General features: G+C 39.4%; 1 protein-coding gene across 7 annotated transcripts in view; it reads right to left on the bottom strand.

The window, feature by feature from the left end:
* Positions 1 to 24,775, bottom strand: part of Fam135b (family with sequence similarity 135 member B) — a 318,048-nt gene that overhangs the window by 113,894 nt on the left and 179,379 nt on the right. The gene's annotated exons all lie outside the window — the stretch shown is intronic.

Genomic DNA, 24,775 nt, shown 5'->3' with positions numbered 1-24,775 from the left:
ACCCTTCCTCCTACAAAGACTTTCTAATACTTATAATGTTCACCTCTCCTGAGAGGTGTTCACATGTCACATATGAAGAACACTCGGTCCTGAGTTTTAGGTAAATGTTTAATTCTAATCATAACATACATCATATGTTAAGGAACTTGATTTGGCCTTCAGGTTCTAATATACCACAATGATTAAAACACTAATTCAAAATTAAGTTGAATTTCAGAAAGACAATGGATTAAAAATCTTACTGCATCCAGTGACCAGGGTTATTTTGGGAAGTAAATATATAAATTCTTCCAAGTTCTTAACTTGTAAACTGCATGGTTAGAACACAGACAAGCTTTCAAAATTAAATAATACTCTTATTTATATAAGGTAATAACAGTGCCCAATTATGTGACACTTTATAGCTTCCAAAGTTCTTTTCAAATATACTACTTTTCTTAATCAATATAGCAAAATCCTAGGGTGAGTTTTAGCATAGATAAAGAGATTAAGGTCCCAAATAAGAGGCAGATGTCCTTATAGTTCCTTGTTGTGAAGTGAATGCTCATGTCTCCTCAAATTTCCTATGCTGAAATCTAATCCCTAATGTGATAGCGTTTAGAACTGAGAAGTTTGAGAGGTAAGCATGAAGTCCTTGGAAATGAGAATATCCTTGCAAGAGGTCAGAGAATTAGCCCCTCACTGCATCAACCAGTGGAGGACACAATGAGAAGCTGTCAGTCTGCACACCTGGAAGGGGCTCTTATCAGAACCAAAATTCTCTGGCATTTTGACCTCAGACTTCCATCTTAGAGACCACAAGAGATAAGTTTTATTGCTTGTAAGCCACCTACAACCTGCCATTTTGTTGCACCAGCCTGAGCCAAGACATTGCTATGTGACAAAGCACTGTATCAATTCATCCTCACATCTACTTATTTAATAACTGAGAAAATGTAGTCTCCAGTGAATGAATATAATTCATTAAATTCCTAGCAAAATGTAAGTACTTTCTAAAGCACAATGAGAAGAGTTAAATATCATATCTTGATTGGAAAATCAGCCACCAAAACAAGAAGAATTAGTCCAAGTAGCAAGGAAACATTATGTAAATGTCTTCTGCATCATTCCCCAGGTAATGTTAGAAGTCCCTCAGAAATAAGAATTCAGAATCACTGTCAGCCCACAGTGAAGGTGGCATCTAAGCCAGCACTTACTCACCTTCAGAGTACAAGATATGAAGGATATTAAATCCCAGGATGTTTCCAAGGCTGCTGAAGTGCCCCTGCTCTAATTCCCCAAAGCAGCCCTATGAGACCTGTTGGATTCAGACTGAAATAGCTTTTAAATAAAAATGACTCTGTGCAAGACACCTCTCTTTTCATTTGCTACCCTAGCCCTTTTGTGGTCACTGTCAAGGCCTGGTTGATCTATAAGCCAGACCAACAGTGTGGCAGAGGATGGATGGGTAAGTACTCTGAAGGTCAGAGCAGCGTGAGCTGCCTGCTGCCAGGAGGGACAGCTGGCAAAACAATTCAATCACTTGCCTTTTTGGGCAAGTGACATCACATCTTCTAATGGCAGTTTTCCATGTGAAAAACAGGCACAACCACACTGACTTCCTGGGAATACTATGGACATGAAGAGGGTAAAATAAATCAAGATCATGGCACATACCAGGCCTGTCATATACACTGTGATGACATTTTGATTTTGTTCAGAGAGAAAGTTCTGAGTGCTTTCTGTAGAATACATTTCTGCTGGCCACAGATTTAAGGGAGATGAAACTCCTCTATGAACAGACTGGCAGACCAGGCCACAGGGCTCAAGTGGTATTCCTGAAGACCACTAAATCCCAGGAGCCATTTCTTATTCCCTATAGGGATTTCTCTGCCATGTCTCCATGGTTTTTAACTAAGCACACAGCAGGTGTCTCTTTGCAAGGGAAGGCTCCCGAATCGTGAGATGCTGCCTTGGATCTTGGAGATCACCAGGGCAGCACTTGCCCGTGTCATCGTTTCCATGGCAGTCTCTCTCCTCCAAGGATGAGAGCCCACGTTTGGACACCCTTCCCATGATCCTTGCTCCCTCTTCCTGACATTCCGGAGGAAATGATCCTTTCCTCCCTTCAGCAAAGCCACTTTGCGGAAACCACTGTGCTAGCTTTCCTGCTCATTTTGCATAGGCTTCCCTGTCAGATAGAAGTGACCTTTTCCCACTATCTATGCTTCTCCTTCCTCTCATGAAACAGGGATCGAGCATCCAGAGATGGGAGAGAAATGCTTTCTCTTCACACGTCAAGCCCAATCCATACTTTGGGGTGTCGCCCTTTCTCCTCCATGGTGTGAAGAGCCACTTTTCTCACTAGGGGAATTTTTGCTTATTATTTGACAACTGGAGACCCACTCCAAGTGGTCCTATAAAGTCATGTAGACAAGAGTTTTCACAAATATCGGTCTTCTCTTTTGTGTGTCCATGCATAAGGAGAGTTGGAACTTTAAAGAAATAAAAAAGGTAGATGGGCAGAAAGTGCAGGAGAAGAAGAAGCGCACGAAGAACAAAGGAAGTAGAGAAATGAAAATAGGGCAGAGGAGCTCTTCAAAGGCCCTCAGCATATAAAAAAATCTACTTCAAACAGCTTCATTTGGAATTTCATGAACAGAAAGGGCAAGAACAGAAAGGGCAAGAACAGAAAGTTTTAAATCTTGACATTTCTCCCACTTCCAAAAATGAGTGATATGAACACTCAATACATCGATATATCTCTAATCATTTACAATTAGATGGTAATCTTTGTCTGCTGCCCCAAAGGGTCTATGAGCACAGATTATAAAGTACAGGTGTGGAGTGTCTGACATGGAAGCCATGCCCATTGGCCCAGCCAAGGCACTTTCATGGGGACTCATTTGGGTAGTGAACCCTGACCCCATCCCAAGAGTATGACCATAGCTCTCCCTAAATTAGGAGGTACCAAAGACTTTAGTTAGCTCCAAACTTGCCCCTACCACTTTCTAGCTGTGTGGCCTTGGGAATATTAGCAAATCTGAACTCAAATGAGGCAAGAAACACCCCCTGATTCATGAATGTAAGGTTTAGATAACATGATGAATAAATATGTTTGTAACTGTAAAACACAAACAGATTCCTCCATAAGATAAAAGTTATACTGATGATGACTATGTAGGCAGATTTCTGGATGTTTCTAGAAACAGAAAGGACAGAAAGTCAGCTTGAAAGCAACTTTATGATTTTCCTAAACCCTTCAAAGGAAACCAGGAAACATTTTGTAAAAGATGCGCATTATGTTTCCAGAGAAAAGCTGGAATGACTTTCTGTAGTACACAGGGCCCAGAGCACTCTTGGTCAGGTGTGGGTGTCATAACCACCTAAGCCTCCATGGCGGGGGGCAGGGGTGGCTTTTCGGAGACTGTGTCAGGCTGTGTCACAGCAACGGTCCAGATGGGAAACAAAGAACTCCTGGGAAAGAAGGAGCCATGGTCTCAATGGCTTTTCCTTCCTTCCTTCCTTCTTTCCTTCCTTCCTTCCTTCCTTCCTTCCTTCCTTCCTTCTTTTTCTTTCTTTCTTTCTTTCTCTTTTTCTTTTCTCTCTCTCTCTTTCCTTCTTTCTTTTTCTCTCTCTCTCTTTCTTCCTTTTCTTTCTCCCTATTTTTTCTCATTTGTAATTTAGGTAGACTTTTGAATGAGGACAACATTTTCCCAGCCAAAGAATACTAGCATACTGTATTGACCAAGAAAGGACAACTTGTTCCCCAAAATAAATATGTTTTAAGGAAATATGAAGCTCAGGATGACAACTCTGGAAGTTCACAGTGGCCCAACCTTCTTAGGTAGAAGGTTGGTTTGGCTCCACAGTGGGCTGGAAAATCTTGTGGGACCATCTAACCTGACACCAAAGTTGGCTTCAAAGAGTAATTGGCTGCATATGTGAATGTATCTTAATCTATTTTGTGTTGCTATGACAGAACGGCGCAGACTGAGTAATATGTAGTGAAGAGAAAATCTGTTGGACCACAGTTCTGGAGGCTGGGAAGCGCAGCATCAGTGTTCCCACGTGTGGAGAGGGTCTTCTTACCTCACTATCTCATGCATGGCAGAAGGGCCAAGAGAGAAAATAAGCTGAAGGTGCTCTTTTGTAGCAGCAGTTGTCCTGCACAAGAGGACAAAATCCTCATGACTCTATCGCCTCTTAAATATACTGGTCATGACACTGTTATCCTTGCAACTACATTTCAACACGAGTTTGGAGGCCACACATATTCAAGCCATAGCACGCGTCTACAGAACTATGTCCAGGATGCTCACAGCAGGGCCCTTGTGGCTTGCAGAGCACCTGGACTGGCAAGAGGTCACCGACCCCACCAACCTCTTCAGAGCTCTGCTAATGTATCCTTCAGCAGAGCCCGTGTGCCAACACGAAGCCTGTTCTTTCCTATTCTGACCTTCAAAAGAGAACCTCATTAAATTGTGTAAGCCCGAGGCTTACTGGACAATATGAGATATGGAATGAGGTTTTAACTTCTGCTAAGCAGCCATTTAGATACACAAGCACTTATTTCACATATCTGAAACAATGTAATTCTACTTGTCCCTTCACCTATTGAAGCACATCACATTGGTGACACATCAATAAAAAGTTGTCGGGCTGGGGATTTAGCTCAGTGGTTCTGCCGCCTGCCTCGCAAGTGCTAGGTCCAGAGTTCGATCCCCAGAACCAAAATAAATAAATAAATGGTTGTCATTTTATTGTCATTTCAATGAATATCAATTTTTGCTTCCTACTTCCCTACTGTATGTAGAATATTGAGTATGTTGCTTCAATGCACATGGATATGCTTATGGTTAACCATAATCCCAGATTAATATATTATCATTTTTGAAATAAAATACGTTCACTCACACACTCATCACATATTTACTAATTATCTGCTATATCCCTAGTCTTGAACAGAACCCTGGGATTTAGCAATGAAGAATGACATTGTTTCATGTACGATATATGTTTCATACTTCTGTCCATGGGATAAGAAATTAGTCTTATTTTGTCCAACTCCACAAATATCTCCTCTCTGAATGAATGTCTCATCTTTCTTGCATTGCATTTGTTACATGTCACAGAAGCTAATTTGAATTTTTTAATTTAGTTGGTAAATTATGTACAACAAACTGAGTTGAAACATAGATGTCATTTATTAATTATGTTATTTGGAAAATTGTAAATACAAAATGATTTCATTAGTTGAAAAATTCTCTATAGGAGATGGCCTGGGGTTGGTTGGTCTAAGGTCTAGATATTTTATATTCATTATACCATTGAGTATGACCTTGAGTTTTCATTTTACTTGGGAGGAGTAAATCTTCAATGTCCAAAATAATAGATGGTGACTCCAAATCGTGTTCCTTTTATAAATTCTTTATTCCTTCAACTTGTTTACTCAATCATTCACTATTTAATGAAACAATCACATAGACAATATATTAGATATAATGCTGTCACTGGTGAGAATACAACAATGACAAGGAACATTCATCAATAGTGAGTACAGTATTTTTCAACTTTTTCTCTCCTCACTTTACTCAAACTATTTCATCACTTCAAAATAACTTATGTCCTAGAATAATGGAATAGCAGACTTTACATAACACAGCCATCAAACTATGCAGCAAATCAGTCAAGCAGTCATTAATGACCACAAGAACCCAGCGGGGAAGATGTGAATTGCAGTTATCATCCAAGGTTAGGGGTAGCTTTGGTTATTTGACAGTTCTAGTACTCAGGATTTCTGATACCTAGTTAACTCTGCAAGAAAAAACTCAGGTTACAAAACAGGTACTGGGGCATGGTAGAAATTCTTATTTACAGGAGAGCAACTAAACTAAAGAGGCCTCTTCTAAAAGCACCATTTAACTTTCTGACAATGAGCAAGGGCTGTTGATGTAGTTTATCAGTAAGGATTCTCTTATCAACACTGAGTGGGTTTAATTACATAATTATGCTCCATTGTAACCTACCTATTCGATTGAGCCTAGTAAGTCCAACACTTGATAACACTTTATTAGCCAATAATTCTCTATAATCATAAGAGTAGAAGGCCAGCATGTCACCTGGGGTACACTCTAGTCTCCCAATGGCTTGCCAGCTGGGTTTCCTTCAGATTGGTCCCAACTGCTGAGCAGTCTCAGGTATTTCAATGTGTATTTCAATAATAGAGGCCACTGCATGGACTTGTATCTCCTGATTTTGTAAAATTGTAAATACAAAATGGTTTCATTAGTTGGAAATTTCATTGGTAAAAACTGAATTTAAATTAGAAGATGTGGGTTTGCTTCTGGCTCTGCCATTTATACACTGTGCACCTTGAATCATGAGGTCACCTGTCTAAGCCTCAGAGTCTTCAGCTGTGAGCTGGGAACGGTAGAGTACCTGACCCAGGATGGGTGGGGGGCTGATGGTGCTGACTTATGAAAGTACGTTATGTGGGATGGGACACATAATGGTCAGTCACAGAAATGATGGCAAAAATATACGTTGGTAAGTAAACAAGAGTATGTAACTTATGAATATTAAAATTATGCATCACAGACTTTTACCAGCTACCAGCGGAACTCATCATAGGAGTATGGCAGCTGTGTCATCTTCAGTTGCCCTTTGATAATGGAAAGAAAGCAAGCTTGGTCCAGGCAGTGAGCATTGCCTGGAGGGAAAGTGGAGAATCTCCCTGCTTCCTCCTGGGAGACTTTAGGTGAGACTTGTAACTCTGCCACCCTGGCTCTTTCACTTGCAAAAATGGCAGCAACAATGTCTAAGGCTTCTTTCTCCTCCCTGCCTGCCCCTTCTCCCCTCTTCCTCCATGTCATACCTCCCAGTTATAGACTACCCTAGCTCATTGTCACAACTATTTCCTCCTTCATAAGCTGTATTCCCTCCCTAGGGGACCTGAGCCATTTCTAAGGCTCAATACATGTTGCACTTCTAAGCTGAGTGCTCTAGTACTATCTCTTCCCTGAATGGGTATGATTTCTTTACCCACTTCACATTATACTTTTCATGTCAAAAATAGATCATAAAGCTCATTATGTACAAAATAAAACTTGGGCTGATGTTTCCCAAATTTGATCCTTTCACAAACTTACCCATAATCATAGAAAAATACTTCTGGGACATGTTAGATCCCTCTTTCCTCTAAATTCCTCTATGTGATCATCAGCAAATCCTGTAGACTCCCATTTAAAATGTGATTCTGATGAATGTAGGCCCTTCTATCTTACTTTTTAAAACTTTCTTAAAATATTGAGAACCTTACTATCTGCTTCCATCCTCTTAATGGTCATTAGCCTATCAGTACAGCATACAAGGAAGACATCATTACTCCAGTGCACTTAAACAAGACCTAAATTCTTTGCCCTGGTTTAATTGGCTCTAAAAGATCAATATGAAAGCTGCCAGCACAGTGAGGACTTAGTACAAAGCCAGGACTCTGCACAGCATCTGGGCTGGCCAAATGTTTATAGAGTACATGACTAACCAAAGGTCCAAGTGATCTGCTCACTGAGAGTTTGGCAGTGGTATTTAGAAACATCAGAGGAAGTGAACTGTCTCTCAGATGAAGCAGCTACCTCACTGAAGCTATCTCTGTGTCCTGCCAGGTGAACAGTGACCAGTGACCCAGCATCTACATTGATCTATGTTCTCTTGCGAACAGTGGCATGAACCACAACTAAAACACACAACACAGGGCTTTCTGAGAAGGGCACAGTTAAGGGTTCATCTTCAAATCCTGAAACTGCCCTGTTAATAAGGCATCGGGAGACTCAGCAAATGGGAGGCAAAGAGCCCTGTTTATGTGATTCAGGCTTTCCTGAGCCATCTGCCTCAGCCATATGTTTCCCAAGGCGAACTAAGTTTAGCTGCAATTGCAGCTAATCAAATATTTGTAAGAGCTGCAGCATCCTCACTCAGTCATGGCCATCAGGATGTTCCTGGTAGCACAGACCGCTTCTCTAGGCCACAGAGACCTTGGTCTTAGTTGGAGGTCACAGAATACAGAGAGAGAGTATTGTGAGCTGCTAAGAAAATTGAATAGGGTTGAGAGCCACTAACTTAGTAGGCAAGAGCAGGTAGTTCCTCTGCCTCTGTCTTCCACAGAGACCAAGTTCCCCCTGGCAGGGCCAGCTCCATTACCAGGGTCTGAGCCCAGCCTGACCTGTCCAGGAAGTGATCAGCAGCCTCCAGCTCCCTGCATGCGTTGAGTCACTGGTGAATGAGCTGTCCCCATTAATGCACATGGTCATGTCACCTGTCATCTCTCCTGGAACCCCTCCCCTCTCCTTTTGTGACCTCCTTCCTCTGTGCATTAGAGCATACATCTGGGTCATATGTATGTTCCGGATAGGGAAGCTGGCATTGAAATAGCATAGATACTAAGATATCAACCAGTCAGAATGCATGTTTGGCATGTGGTGAGTGGTCTCTTGCTGGTCATTGCTGTCCTGGCATAAATCCTTTACCTATGTATTGTAGGAAATGTAATTTTCTGGGGGAGGGTCCAGGGTATCTGGCCACTGTGATTGGAGATAGGGGAACTTAGAAAGCTCAGGGCAGTGGCTCTCATGGCAATTGTTCCTATATGGTGTCATGGCTGAATATTGCGGGTGACCTGAGCTCCTTGGGGCATCTTTCAGCATGTAGATCAGTGCCAGAGGCTAGAGGCCAGCAGTTCTTCTGTTTGTGGACATGGAAGTTATCTCAGGGCAAGATCACCCTTCTCTAGCTCACACTTCCTCAGTTCCTGGCTACCTTGGCTCCTTTAGGTCCTGCATGTCTCTGGGTCCCAGCTCAGGGCTACAATGGGTGACCTGGTTTTTTATGGATCACGCTAACCTTGACCCAGCATCACTGAGCCAAGTCATTAGCTTCCCACTCTGCACACTGCAGGTGCAGAACTGAAAGGTTCTAGTATGTTCTGGAATACTTATTCATTGGAACTTTGTACTTCCTATATTAGTTCCAGCCAACTGCTGCCACACAGTCTCAGGTAGAGCTGGAGTGGCTGGTAACCAGCTACTGTTTGATTCTGACACTTCAAGGATTAGGGTATAGAGGAGTGGATGCAAAATGTGGGTCCTTCCCATTTGTCTGACCTATTTCAAAGGATCTTTGTTTCATTAAGCTTTATCTGACTGTCCCAGCTTCCAGTGAATGCTGGATCCTGTGCTTGTACAGCTCAGCACTACTTGGGATTCAGAAGATGTTATCTGCATACAGTATCTGGTATATCCCCATATACACATGCTGCTCATCAAAATATTAGTTGAGAATTCAAGGGTGTGTGTAGGATCTGCGGACACAAGATACTCCCAGCTCCTGAGGAGACCCAATATTATCTTCCTTCCTTGAACAAGTTCTCTGATATCCTCAAGAGTGAGACTTGTTGAATCTTGCCTTTCAAACCCATAGTAGAGATCATGTATATGTAGTGAACTGGGTACATGTGACAATGCAACGTGATGAATGTTAGATGTTTTAGGGTCATGGGGAAAACTAAGCAATTTGGATTAGTGACTAATTTTTTACATTATAAGTAACTAATTTTTAATTTCTTTTTCTATGAAATGGTGTTATCACATGATCACAGGGTGACCATGAGTACCAAATCAGACAAAAAAATGATATTTTATCACACATGAACACTATTATTCAATGTTCTATTTACTTTCTTAACTTAAGGAGAAACAGAAGAGTATGAATTGGCTCATAGTGACATTTGCCAAGCTAAACACAAATATCTTTCTGTTCAGACTTTGTTTCTTACTGATAATTTTCAGAAGTCTTAGCACTCGGCTTGCTCAAAGTGGGTAATCTGTAACTATGTCTTCAAAATTCTGTATCTCTCACATTTTTTCCACTAAACTTTCACCTTGTGCAGGAAGATCCTGCTCATTTTCTCCTTCTCTAAAAGTTCTTCCCTCCATATTGCAGGTGGGATACTTTCTCCCTGCACTGTCCCACAGCAATCTGTATGCATTGCAGTAGAATCCCTGACACTTCGAAACAGTTTTGTGTGTATTTCTATAATGGAACTGTAATCTTCTCCAGGATTGGGGATCACATGTCACTCAACTTATTCCTGGCTTCTAGTGAGGGGCTTGGCACAAGAGCCATGAAATTGGAGTTTTTAAATCAATTCACAGTTTTGCCCACATGTCAAAACCCTGCCTGTTTCTCAGTGGCTTCTCAGTTGCCACCTCTTCCACGGAGATCTTCCCAACTGGAGGGCAGCACATAGTGTGACTGAAAGCATCACAGACACTGCAATCTTTATTCAAGTTCATCTCTCCATGCACTTTCGCTTTTTGAATCTAATGCCCTTCACACAAAAACTAATTGTGATACTATCTTATTCTAGGGGATTGTTCTGAAGGTTAAATAGAATAGTGATGTGCTATTATTATTAAAAACACACATCTACCCACATCTTAACACAACTATCATCTCACTTTCCCTGTGTCCCACATACTACTCCTTCTACTTTGGTTCTTTTAGAATCCCCTACCCCCACCCACTTCTTCACTCTTCTTCATTTGTTCTGGAAGCTACCTAGGGTCAGACAGTAGGACAATCACTTGGGTCTCTTCCTTATGACCTAGATCAGTATTTTGAATAAAATAAGATATTCCAAAGAGTTGTCAAATAAGTGCTTGAATGTTAGGAAATTTGGTTATGTCTGAATGAAGGCTGAAAACTCACTAGGGAAAATGGTTTCTGATTATAACTGGTTACTCACTCATAACTGTCCAAAGTCCTAGCAGAGTGCTTGCACAAATTGGGCAATCTGTAAATAATTGTGCATATTATTCTCAGAATATTAAGAATTATTTTTTTAAAACTGGTTTATTTTCTCATCTCCTAGCCACTATCTAATTCTGGGATTTCATGCACTCAATATGTGGACTGAGAGGTAAAGAAAGTCATGTGGTTCTATAAAGCCAGGCCACACATAGGAACTAGAGGCTCATGGAGATGGAGAACCAAGTCTACAGGCCAGCAACAGTAGAAGCTCAACTCCAGCCTCCAAGTCCAGGCCTTCCTGCAGCCTCACGTTGTCCTGGCTGCTCACCTTTGTACTAAAGGATGGTCCCCAAGTCTCTATCTCTGTTATCTGAGCAAATTCTACAACCACTCTCAGAAAGTCCCACTATCACCTGGCTGGGTGTTCAGTCAATGCTTAGTCAACTGTCTCCAGGATCTATACTTCTGTGGCCACCATCCTCCCAATCAAGTCCTACAGCTTCAGGTTTGATGATATATCCTCCCAGGCTCATTTTTCTGCACATCTGCACCTTGGTAGAGAGCCTCGTGCAAGCTTCTGCTTAGACACAATGGCTATAACCACCAGCCCTCTGTCAGCTATGGGGGGTGAGTTCAGAGGGCTGCTCAACTCTCAATTAAACATCCCTGGACTTCTCCAGGGACAGCCAGCCCTACTCTGCAGCCATATCTCATTGTTCTACATTCCTTCTGATCACTCATCATCTTGTGATTGTTTAGGTACAAGGTGTGATCAAAATATATAGTGAATGTCTACATTTAAAACAATATTACTATACCAAAAGACATGTTGCCATTAATCTCACTCAAAATACCCCCTGCCTTGTTTTGAACACATTTATCCTATCATTCTTGCCATTTTCTGAAGCAGTTCTGAAAGTCTTCTGTTGTCCTTTTATGAAATGTGATTAAAAAAATATGGTGAGTGCTACTGAGTGTCATCCAATGGAAAGGCCAGCTGAAAAATAACCCATCATAGTCTGTCCTCATCCACCCTATTCACCAGCTCTGGAACAGTGTGACTTCTGCTCTTCCTCAAAGTGAAAATGACCATGAAAAGTAAATGTTTTGAATCCAGAACACTGAGGTAGCCATGATAGTGCAACTAAAGACCCTCAGGAAAGAGGACCTCCAGAACTGCTTCAGAAAATGGTAACAACAAAGGGATAAGTGTGTTTGAAGCAAAAGGGAGTATTTTGGGGTAGTTTGATGGCAATGCATCTTTTACTGCAATAATTTTAAAGTATTTAAGGATTCAGTATATCTTTCACAAACACCTATACATGTCTGTCTGAGCTCCTTGGAATTCAGGTAGACAGTGGTTAAACTTAACACTAAAGAACTTGGTGTTAGGCCTAAGACAAAGTAAACTCTATTTATTTATTTATTTATTTATTTATTTATATATTTATTGGTACATTTTAGGTATACAATATGTTTATATTTATCACTGGGTATTTGTACCTGTACAATGGTGTATCTTAGTACTTATTTTTTCTCCCATTACCTGTGCGCCCTTCACCCCCTCCACCTTTCCCTATTTACACAGACTTTGATTTCATTTTTTTCTTTCTCATAATTTTTCCTTTCCTTTCTTCCCTTTCCCCTTCCCCTCCCACCACCCCCAAACCCTTGGACCTTTTCCTATTTCAAATTATCAATTATTCATTTTAATCATTTTCATCCTTATTTACACTTTCAGTTTCTCACACTAGAGAAACTATTCGGTATTTACACATGTGTGTCCTATTTATTTCACTTAAGAGTATGGCCTCAATAAGCATCCATTTAGCTATAAATGTCTCTAATTTCTGATTTTTTATGGCTGAGTAGTACTCCATTTTATAAAAAAAAAAAAAAAAAAAAAACACATGTTCTTTATCCAGTCTCCAGTTGATGGGCATTTGGGCTGTTTCCAAGCTTTAGCTATTACAAACTGTGCTGCTATAAATATAGGTGCACATATAACATTGTGGTATGATTCTTTTAATTCTTTGGGGAAGATCCCCAGCAGGGGAATAGCTGGGTCAAATGGGAACAAAGTAAACTCTTAATTACTAGAGTGTCTCAGCTATTTCTCCTGCTTTGTTTTATATATTCAAGCCTTCCTCTTAAATTAGACCCTTCTCAGTGACATTTATATATTATCAATATTCTCTCATTAGAAATAGAACATACACTGACACCCTATTCTCATTATATCCTCATTGCCTCACTTGGGTAGCAGTGGCCAACTTACCTAAAGAACCTCTCCAGTATTGTTTCTTTACTTCACTGTTCTTCTTCTTCGTCTTCTTGAAAACATCAAAATTTGGTTTCTGTTCACTTTGAACCAAGAAAAAAAATGTCTACCAGAGGATCAGTACCCTGTATGTCCCTAAAAGTTCAGGAAGACCCAGTTTACATTGAGCTTGATTCCTCAGCAGTGTTCAGCAATGTTGGTTGGCAGCCTCAACCTCTCCAGTATCCTCTTCCATAGGCACTGTGAAATGCAGCTCCACTGGCTTGCCTATGCACTCTGCAGCATTTATCTGCCACCTTATTAGAGTCACTACCTGGTAAATTAATATTCCAGCTTCCACCCCAGGCTTTCTCCTTATGCTCCAACATTGACTTATTTTTCTTCTTAGCAAATAATGTTACTTGACATATGTTGGTTAGCTTGTCTTCTGACCAGAATGTAAGCTCTATGAGAACAACAGATATATTCATTGTGAGGCATTCTCCATGTCCTATATATCCCGTGACATCTACTACATTGGGACATAATGAAATTTGTATCTCCAGCCCAGATTTTTCCTCTAAATTAAAGACCTATAAGTTAAATTACCTACTTGAAATCTGCTTAGATTTTCAATGGTGGACTTACATTAAATATGCATAAAAGTAAACTATCACAGAAGATGATACAGGAGAAATATCTAGATCTTCTTGGGTCTGATGATGACATTTAGATATGACACAAAGTGACACCAAAGGCATGATGCATGAAAGAACTGATAAACCAGACTCCTTTGAAATTAAAATTTTCTGCTCTGAGAATGACACTGTCAATAGAAAGATAAGCCACATACTGGATGAAAATATTTGTAAAAGATATATCTGATAAAGGACTCCTATCCAAAATATACAAAAAGTTATTAAAAAATCAACAATAAGAAAATTAACAACTCAATTGAAAAATAAGTCAAAGCTCTTAAGCAACACCTCATCAAAGAAGATACACAGATGCCAAATATAAGAGGTGTCTTACATTACAAGTTATCAGAGAAATGCACATTAAAATTATGAAATACTATTGCACATTTATTAGAATGACCACAATTCAAAACCCTGACAGCACCAACTGCTCTCATTTGTTAAAGATGGGAATGCATAATGGTCTGGGCAGCATGGAAGATAGTTTGGTGCCTTTTTTTCAAAAGTGTGTATGTTTTACATATTACCCCACAGTTATTCCTTGGAATTTACCAAAGGAGTTGAAAAATTTATGTTTACATAAAAATTGGTACACAAATATTCATAGCAGCTTTATGCACAATTACCAAAAATTGGGTACAACCAAGATATTTTTCTTTGGATACATGAATAAACAGATATATGGCAACAACAGAACATTATTCAGGGTTAAAAACAAGCTATGAATTCACAGAAAGGTAAGCAAAAAACATATATGCATATTATTAAGTAGAAGAAGCCAATCTGACAAGGCAACATATTGTAGGTTCTCAACCATACGACATACTGCAAAAAGCAAAACAATGAGAATAATTAAAAGATCAATGGTTGCCAGGGTTAGAGATGAAAGAGGGATAAATAGATTTATGCCTCAAAAATTTTAGAGCAGTTCAAAAACTCTAAAATACTTCAACGGTGGATACATTTCATTATACATTTGTCCAAACCCATGGAATATACAACATCAAGAGTGAACTCTAATGTGAACTATAGATTTTGAGTGATACTACCATGCCAAAGTTAAATCAGCATTTGGAAAGATGTACCGCTCTGATGGGGAATGTTGAGAATGGGAAAACAGGTCATGTGTAGGATGAAGGGGTCACATAGCTTATCTCTGCACCTTTCTCCCAATTTGACAACAAAACTAAAACCATTATAAAAAGGAAGACCTGTTTAAAAAGATAAGATCTCCATATCCTCACTAGAAAAAGAGAAAAAAATTTAAACCTGGTTTCTCTTCCAATAGTCCTTATCTTGGCAAACGTTCTATAATCCAGCCTTTATTTAAGGCAGAACTTTGAGTCAGTCACGTTATTCATTCCTCACCCTCACTTTCCTTGTGTATGCTCTTACCTAGTGCCCCCACTTCTCACGACTCAATCACCCACAAACTTGCCCATTCTGGTCTTGCCTCTCACCTGGACTGCTCACTGATCTCTTCAGCCGGCCTTTTGTGAAGACTCAGAAGAGTATATCCAATGTACAAAGTAGATCAAGCTGCTCCTAGTTCAAACATCATTCAGTAATCGTTCCACACCTCTTGATAAACAAAGAAAAATATTTCCTAATATAGTCCTTAAAGCCTATTTGTCCCCACACTTCTCTACCCGCATACCACTCCAGGCTCCCTGCTTCCTCCAGCTACCCTGGTCAGCCAGCCCCTCCCTATTCCCACATCACTGTCTCTTGTGCTGTATCTTCTGCCTGGAATGTGCTTCCCTTCCCTGAAGACTTACATGGCTTGTACTTGCCCGTCACCTCCCTGGTCAGGTACCTCATCCCCAGAAAGCTTTTTCTAATAGCCCTTACAAAGCAAGCATCTCCCTTAGCTTTTGGGACTTCAGTCGGTGTAGACAAAATTTCATGTGATTATTTGGCAAAATAAATGCCTCCTGAGCATTAAGCACTGAGTGAAAGCTGGGCTTGTTTTATTCAAACAGACCATACCTTGTTTAGCATCTAGGTGCTTGACAGATGTTTGTTGAATGTGCAACTTTTTAAAAAAGCATTAGGATTGAAAAAGCATAAAGGCATTAAACCATTGATTTATTTTTTAAAAAATTTTCCTCTCATTTGACTATTCCAAAAAATTATAAAAGGATAAAGGAGTCAAGTGAACACATGATGAAATGAAATTAATAACCAAGTTGCAACAAAATTCAGAAGTATTCAGCTCCTTTGCTCTATTTATTTTTAAACTCTGAGATTCAGGCTCCTCCTCTGAGAGAAGCAAACAAAGACTTTTCGCCAAGATTGTTATGAGGATTTATAAAATAATATGTGTATAGTGCTTAGTATTTCACTTATGCAGTCAGTGCAAATTTATTAGTACCATTACTACCAATCCATGAAAGCATGGAGCAGCCATGGCACATATTTCAGAAGATTGAGGAAAAGTGCACTTACTTCAAGGAAGATAAAAAAGAAAATTTATTTCAAGGAGTTATGACATTTATTGTGCCTTAAACTTTAACAAGATCCAACTGAATTGCTCTGAACCAAAGTCATCAATACTAAAATATGTGTGCTCAGATAAAGGACTGCTATCCAAAATTCAGACAGAAGAAATAACCTTAAGTGGTGTCCTCATGTAATGAAAGGTTCTTATTCATCTACCTTTTATTCATCTATCCATCAGTTCTTTGACTTAAAACATCAGTATTGAGTCACTAAGGTATACCAGGTACCTGAGTTATGGCTGAGAACAGGGCAGGTTTCTGACTTCATAGAATTTACACTACAGAATAAAAAAGCTAACCCCTAGTCCTTCCAATAAAACACTTCAATACTCACTCAGTCATAATGTCATATATACCCCAAAAGTAAAAATTGAAAAGAATATAGCACATTTAATTTTGTTTTTCCCCCATTAAGTTTATTGGTACATTTTAGGTATAAAATACAGTTACATTCATCATTGGGATCTTGTATCATCACATGAGTATGTTGGTTCTTATTTTTTTTTCCCCTTCCCCTGCCCTCCCTTTACCCCCTCCACCCTTCCCTATTTGCAAGGATTTTACTTCCATTTTTTTTCATTTTCTCATATTTTTCCCTTCTTTCCTTTCCCCTACCTCTCCCACTTCCCCTGCTCCTTTAGACCTTTACTTCCTATTATACAATATGAACTATATTTTTTAAAAATTAACATATCAAGACCTAGGAGACATTACCGTAGATTTTACAGAATTTAAAAGGATATAGAAAACATATTACAAAAATCTGTTTTGAAATAAATTTGACAACTTCTAAGAAGTACCTTGGAGGACAAATTAACGAAACTAACTCTGGAGGAAATATAAAATGTGAATAGCACCTATTAAAGAAAGTATATTCCTAGCTTGAAAACCTACCTATATCACAACAACAGTCTCATATACATTTTAACTGATAAGTTATATAAAACATTTAAAGCAGAAAAAAAAGGAACATTTCTCCCCTCATTTTAGGAAATCAACATTCTGCTAATCCTAAAACTGGATAAAGATAATAGAAGGAAAATGTATGAACATAGATAGAAATTTGTTTAGCAAAACAAACTATTAGAAGTCAGATCTGGCAGTATGTAGAAAGTGGTTTTATTATAGGGATGGCAGTGTTGGTTCAGCATTGGAAGATCCACCCCCAAAAGTCATCATTTTAACAGAGGAAAGGAAAAGCCATATGATCCTGTCATTAGTTAGAGAAAAAGTATTGGACTAAATTCCACAGCTGTTCATGGTAAAAGCTATCAGGAGACTAGAAGTAGAACAGAACCTTCTCAACAGATTAAAGACATGTACTCCATACTTCCAGTGAGAATGCCTTCTATGAATGGAGAAGATACAATGTTTTCTCCCTAAGGTGGGGAACAAGGGCAAATATGCTTACTCTTTATCTGTCCATTAAACTTTGAAACCTACACCCCACCAAAATAGTCTGCAATAAAATGACACAATTAGGATAGGATTGGCAAGGTATGAGGAAAATCTTTATATGTAGATGAAATGATCATCTACAGAGAAAATACTCAGAAATCTCTAGGAGACCCTAGAACTTGTATTTGAATTTAGCAGGATTAGAAAACACAAGGTATATATAAAAATTCAGGTCTGTGTATACTTGCTATAAATGAAGAATTGGATATTGAAATTTCAAAGTTATGTAGGAGTACAAAAGACATAGAAAAGTTTAAAAAAAAACAGTGTTGGAAGACATTTAGTACCTAATTTTAAGACTTCTTCTAAAGCTACAGTAATCAAGGCAGTGTTGGTGTAAGGAAAGACATACAGATCATTTGAATAAAACAGAGAATCTAGAAATGGAACCACACATATATGGTCCACTGAGTTTTGAAAGATTATTTAACATTAGCATTTTATAGAATATAAACTCAATTCAAGAGCCGAGGAAAAGATAGTGTTTTCAGCAAACGGGACTAGAACACCTGGTATCCATATATAAAAAATTAACCTCAACCCTTTATTTCTGTACATAAAAATAACTTGAAAGGATCTATGAACCTAAATATGAAAGCCTAAAAGTATAAAACTTTAAGAAGAAATTATAAGAGAAAATGTTTATGAATTTAGGGTAGGCAAGAACTTCCTAGGATACAAAAACATGATGTATAAAAGAAAAAAATTGATAAATGAGATTCCATCAAAATTTAGAACTTTAAATGACATCATTAAAATGAAAAGTAATCCTTAAACAGGCCATATTTACAATGCATATAACCTATGACCAGCATATATAAAGAACTCTTACAGCTTATTAATAGACAACCCAATTAAAAAGTAGACATAAGAAGATGATAAATAGCCAGTACAGCACAAGGAAAGGTGTGCAACTCTAGAATCAGAAAAATACTAATCAGTACAATAACAAGATTGAATTATACACTCATTAGGGAGATGAAGTTAAAAGTTTTAAAAACCTTGTCATGGGTTTTTCTTTTTGTTGCATTCTCCCCTTTTGCATTTAATTTGTCACCTCCAATGGATTCAGTCTGCTGGGCTTCCTGGGGTTGTGATCCTCATTGTCTTTTCCTAGGGTATTGTCCAAAAATTTTTGGAGTGCTGGTTTGGTATTCATGAAGTTCCTGAGGTGCTCTTTATCATGAAAGTATCTTATTTCTCCATCAGTTTTGAAAGATAGTTTTGCAGGGTACATCAATCTGGGTTGGAGGCTGTTTTCCTTTAGGGCTTGAAATACACCACTCCAAGCCTTCTTGCCTTGAGGGTTTGCATTGAGAAGTCTGCTGTGATTCTGATGGGCTTTCCTTTGTATGTGATTTGTTTCTTTTCTCTAAATGCTTGTAGAATTTTGTTCTTCTGTTGGGTTTCTGGAATCCTAACCATTATATGTCTATGTGTAGATTTTTTTTGATCAAGGCTAGCTGGAGTCCTATATGCCTCACTTATCTGTATGTCAAGTTCTTTTCCCCTCCTTGGGAAGTTTTCTGCCATCACTTCTGTGAACAGTTTTTTTTTTTATGTCATCTGCACTCTCTCCTGTTTCTTCATTGACTCCAATCAGTCTTATGTTATTCTTCTTTGCATCGTCTAGCAGCTGCTGGATTGATTTCTCAAGTTCCCTTACAATTTTAAAGCAATTTTTCTTTTCCTGGTCACTAATTGCAATCTTTTCATCTATATCTGAAATTCTATCCTCACATTGGTTCATTCTGCTGCGCAGACTTTCAATAGAGTTTTTAATCTCCTGGAAATCTGTTTGCATCTGTTTTATGGATTCCATTTGTTTCCTATGTTGGGATTCGATCATGTTCCTCAGATCTTCTATTTTTTTATCTGTGTCTTCTCTAGATTTATTTATCATGTCTTGCACTATGAGCACAATCTTTGCTGTTATCTGAGTAATTATTTCTGATTTCATTTTTCCCATATCCTTTTTTGTTACCAGTTCAGAGAGTCCAGGTGGTTGAGTATCAGATTATTCCATCTTATTTCCCTTTGGGATTGCTGCAGGTGATCCGGAAGTCTGTTTTTGAGGCTTGGTTATGTGTCTTCTCATTTCCACTGGGGTGGAGGTTTGCTTCTGGCGCCTGTGTGGCTCACTTTCTTTGCCCTAGGAGTGTGGAATGGCGGCAGGGGAGCTTCCTTCCAGGTGCTGGGAGTGGCTCACCTTCTCTGCCCTAGGAGCGTAGAATGGAGGTGGGGGAGCTTCCTTCCAGGTGCTAGCACATTTAATTTTAGGATGGGATTTAAAATGAAAGTAGTTGTTTTCATAGGCTATTAAAAATGAAGCTTTACAAATGCAAGAACAGTGTTGAGGAAAAGGATCAAAGGGAGGGCATACCAGAAAGTAGGGGGGTAACTGGGTCTTGGGCACCTCAGCAGATTGGGGGAAGAGACATGGTGCTGGATGGAAAGGAAAGAAAAGATTTTGGAGAGATGATATATGGATGTTTAGAAAGAGGTGTTGCTATGCAGGCTCCACCTATGACCTCCTCCTTGGAGGACAGAAATGGAATCACCTCCTTTAATCCATGGGTGGACAGCCACTCAGAGAATTTCATGTCAATCTCCACAGTTTGAGGACCAGAGAACCAATACATATTTCAGTTTTCAGAAAGTTAAGGTGATCCCAGGCAGCAAGACTGAACAATGCATTGGGATGAGTGTAGATGTTCAGAATGTGCTGAGGTAAGGAAGGGTTGGTTGCTCATGGGCAACATGAGAGAAACATGGAGGGCAAAGCTGGCCAGGTGCCATTTTAGGGCTGCTGAGATTTCTGCAGTGGATGTCTATGTGGATGAAATATGTCAGATTGCAAGGTGGAGAGGCAGGGCCTACCGAGACACAGTGGGGAGCTGCTGGGGAATCACAGGAGGAACCCTGAGGGAGCAATGGGAACTATCACCTCTCGATGCCAGAATATCGGAACGTAGCAAATCAGAGCACAGATTCTGACCCCATCATTTTACCTTTTCATACCTCAGTTTTGTCATCCCTAAGAGGGAATAGTGGCAGCTACAGTTGTTGGAGAGAATATCTGCATGAGTAGGAAAGCCCATCTTAACTAAGCTAGCAGGCAAACACTTTTCTGCATTAAACTTTTCAAAGTTTAAAATGTCTGTATGACAAAAGCTACCTAAAACAATGTTAAAAGACAAATTACGGGCTGTAAGATATTTTCTATATGATATATCAAAAAAACTATCAAAATTATATGTGTGGCAGTAAGTAGGAAACAACATTATATAACTAAGGAACAAATTATCCAAAGGAAGAGAAGCAAGGATTGCAAATGGAAAATTTAAAAAAGAGAGAGAAATAAAAATAATTAAAAATTTGCATGAATAGTCAACTTCTTTAGTAACTAGGGAAATGCAAACTAACACAAGAAACTACATTTTATTCTTCTACATTGATTTGGGGAAATGAATATTCTCCCAAACTGATGGTGGATATTTAAAAGGACAGCCTTAAGTACATTTTGGTAGTCTTTTTGAAAAAGAAATGTAAATCTCCAGGCCCATGACTGATTCATCAGTGTGGCTTCATGGGATCTCCCTAGAGAAGCTGCTCATGCACTCACACAGGGAGGCATGTACAAAAATATTTACTAGAACTTCGTCATCCTTAGAAGTCCCCCAAACACTGGCATGTTTGTTCGTGTTTTACAGCTGGCTTTCTAAAACAAAACTGATTTGTAACATTTGTAGACTTCCTGATAGAAACAGTCCTACTTACCTATGGCCAGTTTCAAGCTACCATAGTGAAGTCACTAAAGAGGAAGAAGTGTCCATAATCAACTCTCATGTACAGGGACAAACTGACTGTGACCCACCACTATGCCCAGTAGAATATATGAATAGATTTTGGTAAAGTAATAAAAAAGCAAAATCTACATGTGACATGTTGGTGAGTAGAGCACAAAAAGAAATACAGGGAATGCGTACCACTAAGTTACTACTGGATTTTTAAGTGAGAGGTTTTGAGTATAGCCTAAGATTTCTCTAGTCTTTCTATAATACCTCTAAGGAGCATTTAGTCATAGAAAACTTAAGTCACAAAACTAATGAAGTAATGGAAATATTGAAGAAAGATAGTTGTGTTACTTATGCAACAAAATTAATGGAAAAATAAAATTAATTAGATAGCCAATCAATGTTAGTTCTTTTCTTATTCTACTTTTATCATCTGTCTTGTTCATGCTGAGGGAAACAATGAAGCTTGTCTATTCATGCATGAAGTAAATTGTTATTGAGTGCTGACCTTGTGCTGAGCACCAAAAGAAATGTAGTGGTGGTGCAGATAATGTACATCAAGTTTCCTGACTGAGAGAGTTTATAATCTGTTTCTGGAGAAACAGACATTAATGAACAATGTCCGATACACAGGGACACAAATCTGAGACACAGAGACAGGAACCATGCAGCAGGTATGACATTGGGACATCAGGGTGCTATGAGGTAAGTCTAGAGGGAGGCCAGGGAAGCCCTTCTGTATTGATAAATTATCCTGAAGGATCTGGAGTACAGGAAGATGAAGAACAGAGGGAAGAGCAGAGACAGGAAGTGACCACACTAAGGACAAGCACACTATAGAAACCCAGGTGACAGGGAGCAAGACATTCTGAGGACCTAGAAGTCTGCCAGCAGGGACTGGTCAGGGGAGCTGATGCAGACAGGCTGGATGAGAGGAGCTTGGTCATACAGGTTCATGCTGGTAATCAAAATATTTTTATGATGGTGGAGAAAGCAATAAGATACATTTATTTTTCTAGGTTCTCTATTATTTCTGGAAGCTAAAAAGATCAATTTCACAGAGGAAGAGAATAGAATCAAGATCTCTAGAGACAGCAAAGTACAGGGCGAGAGGGACAGAGAAAAGTTAAATAATAGGTACTAATATACAGAAAAAGAGGAAAAACTAGTTTTTGTGTTCTATAGCACATAGGCTATAAAAATCTACCACATATTCCAAAAGATTGAGAAAATAGTCCTCAGGATGACAAAACAAGCATGATAAATGATTGGGGAGATGGAAATGCTTATTACCCTGATCTGATCATTGCAACATATAAGGGAATGGAATGTATATGAGAAAATGAAAAACATGGAAACAAAGTCTATTTAGATAGGGAGGGATGGAGGGGTTGAAAGGAGGGCAGGGGAATGGGGAAAAAATAAGAACCAAGAGAAATTACATAAAGGTGCAAATTTCCAATGATGAATGTCATTATATTATATACCTAAAATGTACCAATAAAATTAATTTAAAAAGAAATATACATATATGTGTGTATAAATATATATATATATATATAATTTTCTACCCAGTAAATGTGCATGTGAACACGTACACTTGCCCATCTGCTGGGCCCAGAGCAGGCTCGGCCCTGGACTCTCCCCAGAACCCGCCCTAGCTCTGTGAAATCTTGCCTAGGGCCCTTTGGGACAAGGAGGAGACTTCACTCCTCCAGTCACTTGAGCATCTTTCACCTAAGGCCCCATGTTGTGCTCCTCTCCTCATAGATCCACTTTTGCAATATGCACCATGTTCCATTTTTAAACTGGTTATATTTGACCGAGGAGGCAGGGCCCTCAGCAGCCACCAGTATGTCCCATAGCTCCCATGCTCTGCCCACCCCTTGGAGAAGCTCAGCCACCTTCTCTAAATGTCAGCTGAAGCTGGTGTTTGAATGTTTTAAAATATATTCTGTTGACCTCATTCAGTGATTATAAAGTCCCTAATACCCAAGTGGCAACACACTCAGGAGCACCAGAGCCACCAGTGTCATGGCATCATCAGCCACATCCAAGGGGGAGACCACACTCTGGAAGCTGAGGTGGTGAAATCATCATCCAGGATGAACATGCAGCATCAACCCTGGCAGGAAGATAGCCAGAATGTGGAGCCTTGAGACAAGTGGTTAAAGATCTCCTGCTGCCTCTCAGAGCAGGAGCCATAGCACATTGTTCTCCCGCCAGGGTCCCCATGAGATGTCACTGAGATGGCCTATGTGCTGGGAGATGGCCATGCAGAGCTCCTCAAGATCCTGCATGTCCAAGGAGCAAAAGTGGAGCTCAAGAGGGAAATGTGTGGTCTAAGGTGCCGATGACTACATGATTTTAACAAGGTAGCAGGTGGAAGTGACCTGGGCTTAAATCAGTATAAAAATAAGCTACAGAAGGATCCTTTTTAATACCTCACAGTTTCTACAAGCAAGGAATATCCAGATTTTTTTTCCTTGGACAGAGAAACTGGTATTCTCACCTCTCTCAACTCTTAACTTCTGGCTTTATTTTTCTTTTCCAGCTCTAAACTTTAGTTTTTATCTGCTGATATTAAGTAGAAAGGCCTCACTTAAAGAATTCAAACTTCACAGTTAGGGTAGACCTCAGCATGCTCAGAGGTAGAGCTCTTACCTAGCATGCTTAAGGGCTCTGGGTTTTATGCCAAGTACTGTGAAAGAAGGAAGAGAGGAAGAAAGGAAGGTAGAAGGGAAGGAGAGAAGAAGGAAAGCAAGGAGGAAGAGTGGAGGGAGGGAAGAAAGGAAGGAATTCAATTTTTGTTTTGGAAACTCTAAGTTGGTTTTGTTGTAAATAGTTTGAATTTTGTTACTAATTACTTACATTCTCATTATAGCAGTATCTAATCAGAAAAACAGAATGGCTCCATAGATTTTGAGTAGAGAGATCTAGTGCAGGTGTTTAGTTGCAAAGATATAGGGATGCATCACAAAAGCCCAAGGCAGGATGGGCTGTTGACACTAATATTGATCTAGGAAGCTGTGGTTAGCATAGGATGAGGAGACTGAGGCTGAGAGGGAAAGTGACTTTTCTAAAGTCCCGATAATACTGGTTTTCATGCATCCCAAAATCTATGCAGGGGGCAGTAATTGTGCACTATCACCCACCGAAATAGAACCCCATTTTTCATTGTACCATACTGCCTGGCTTTGGTGGGCTGTTGGGGGATCAGGAACCTGTCAGATGGACTTTCTGCATTTCTATATCCTGCTATATGTTCTTATGATC

The sequence above is a fragment of the Heterocephalus glaber genome, unplaced genomic scaffold, assembly GCF_053883595.1.
Source record: "Heterocephalus glaber isolate CG9 unplaced genomic scaffold, H.glaber_assembly_v1.0 deba00000281, whole genome shotgun sequence".
NCBI lineage: Eukaryota > Metazoa > Chordata > Mammalia > Rodentia > Bathyergidae > Heterocephalus > Heterocephalus glaber.
The sequence above is the reverse complement of the archived record's forward strand: the minus strand, read 5'-3'. Positions and strand labels throughout refer to the sequence as shown.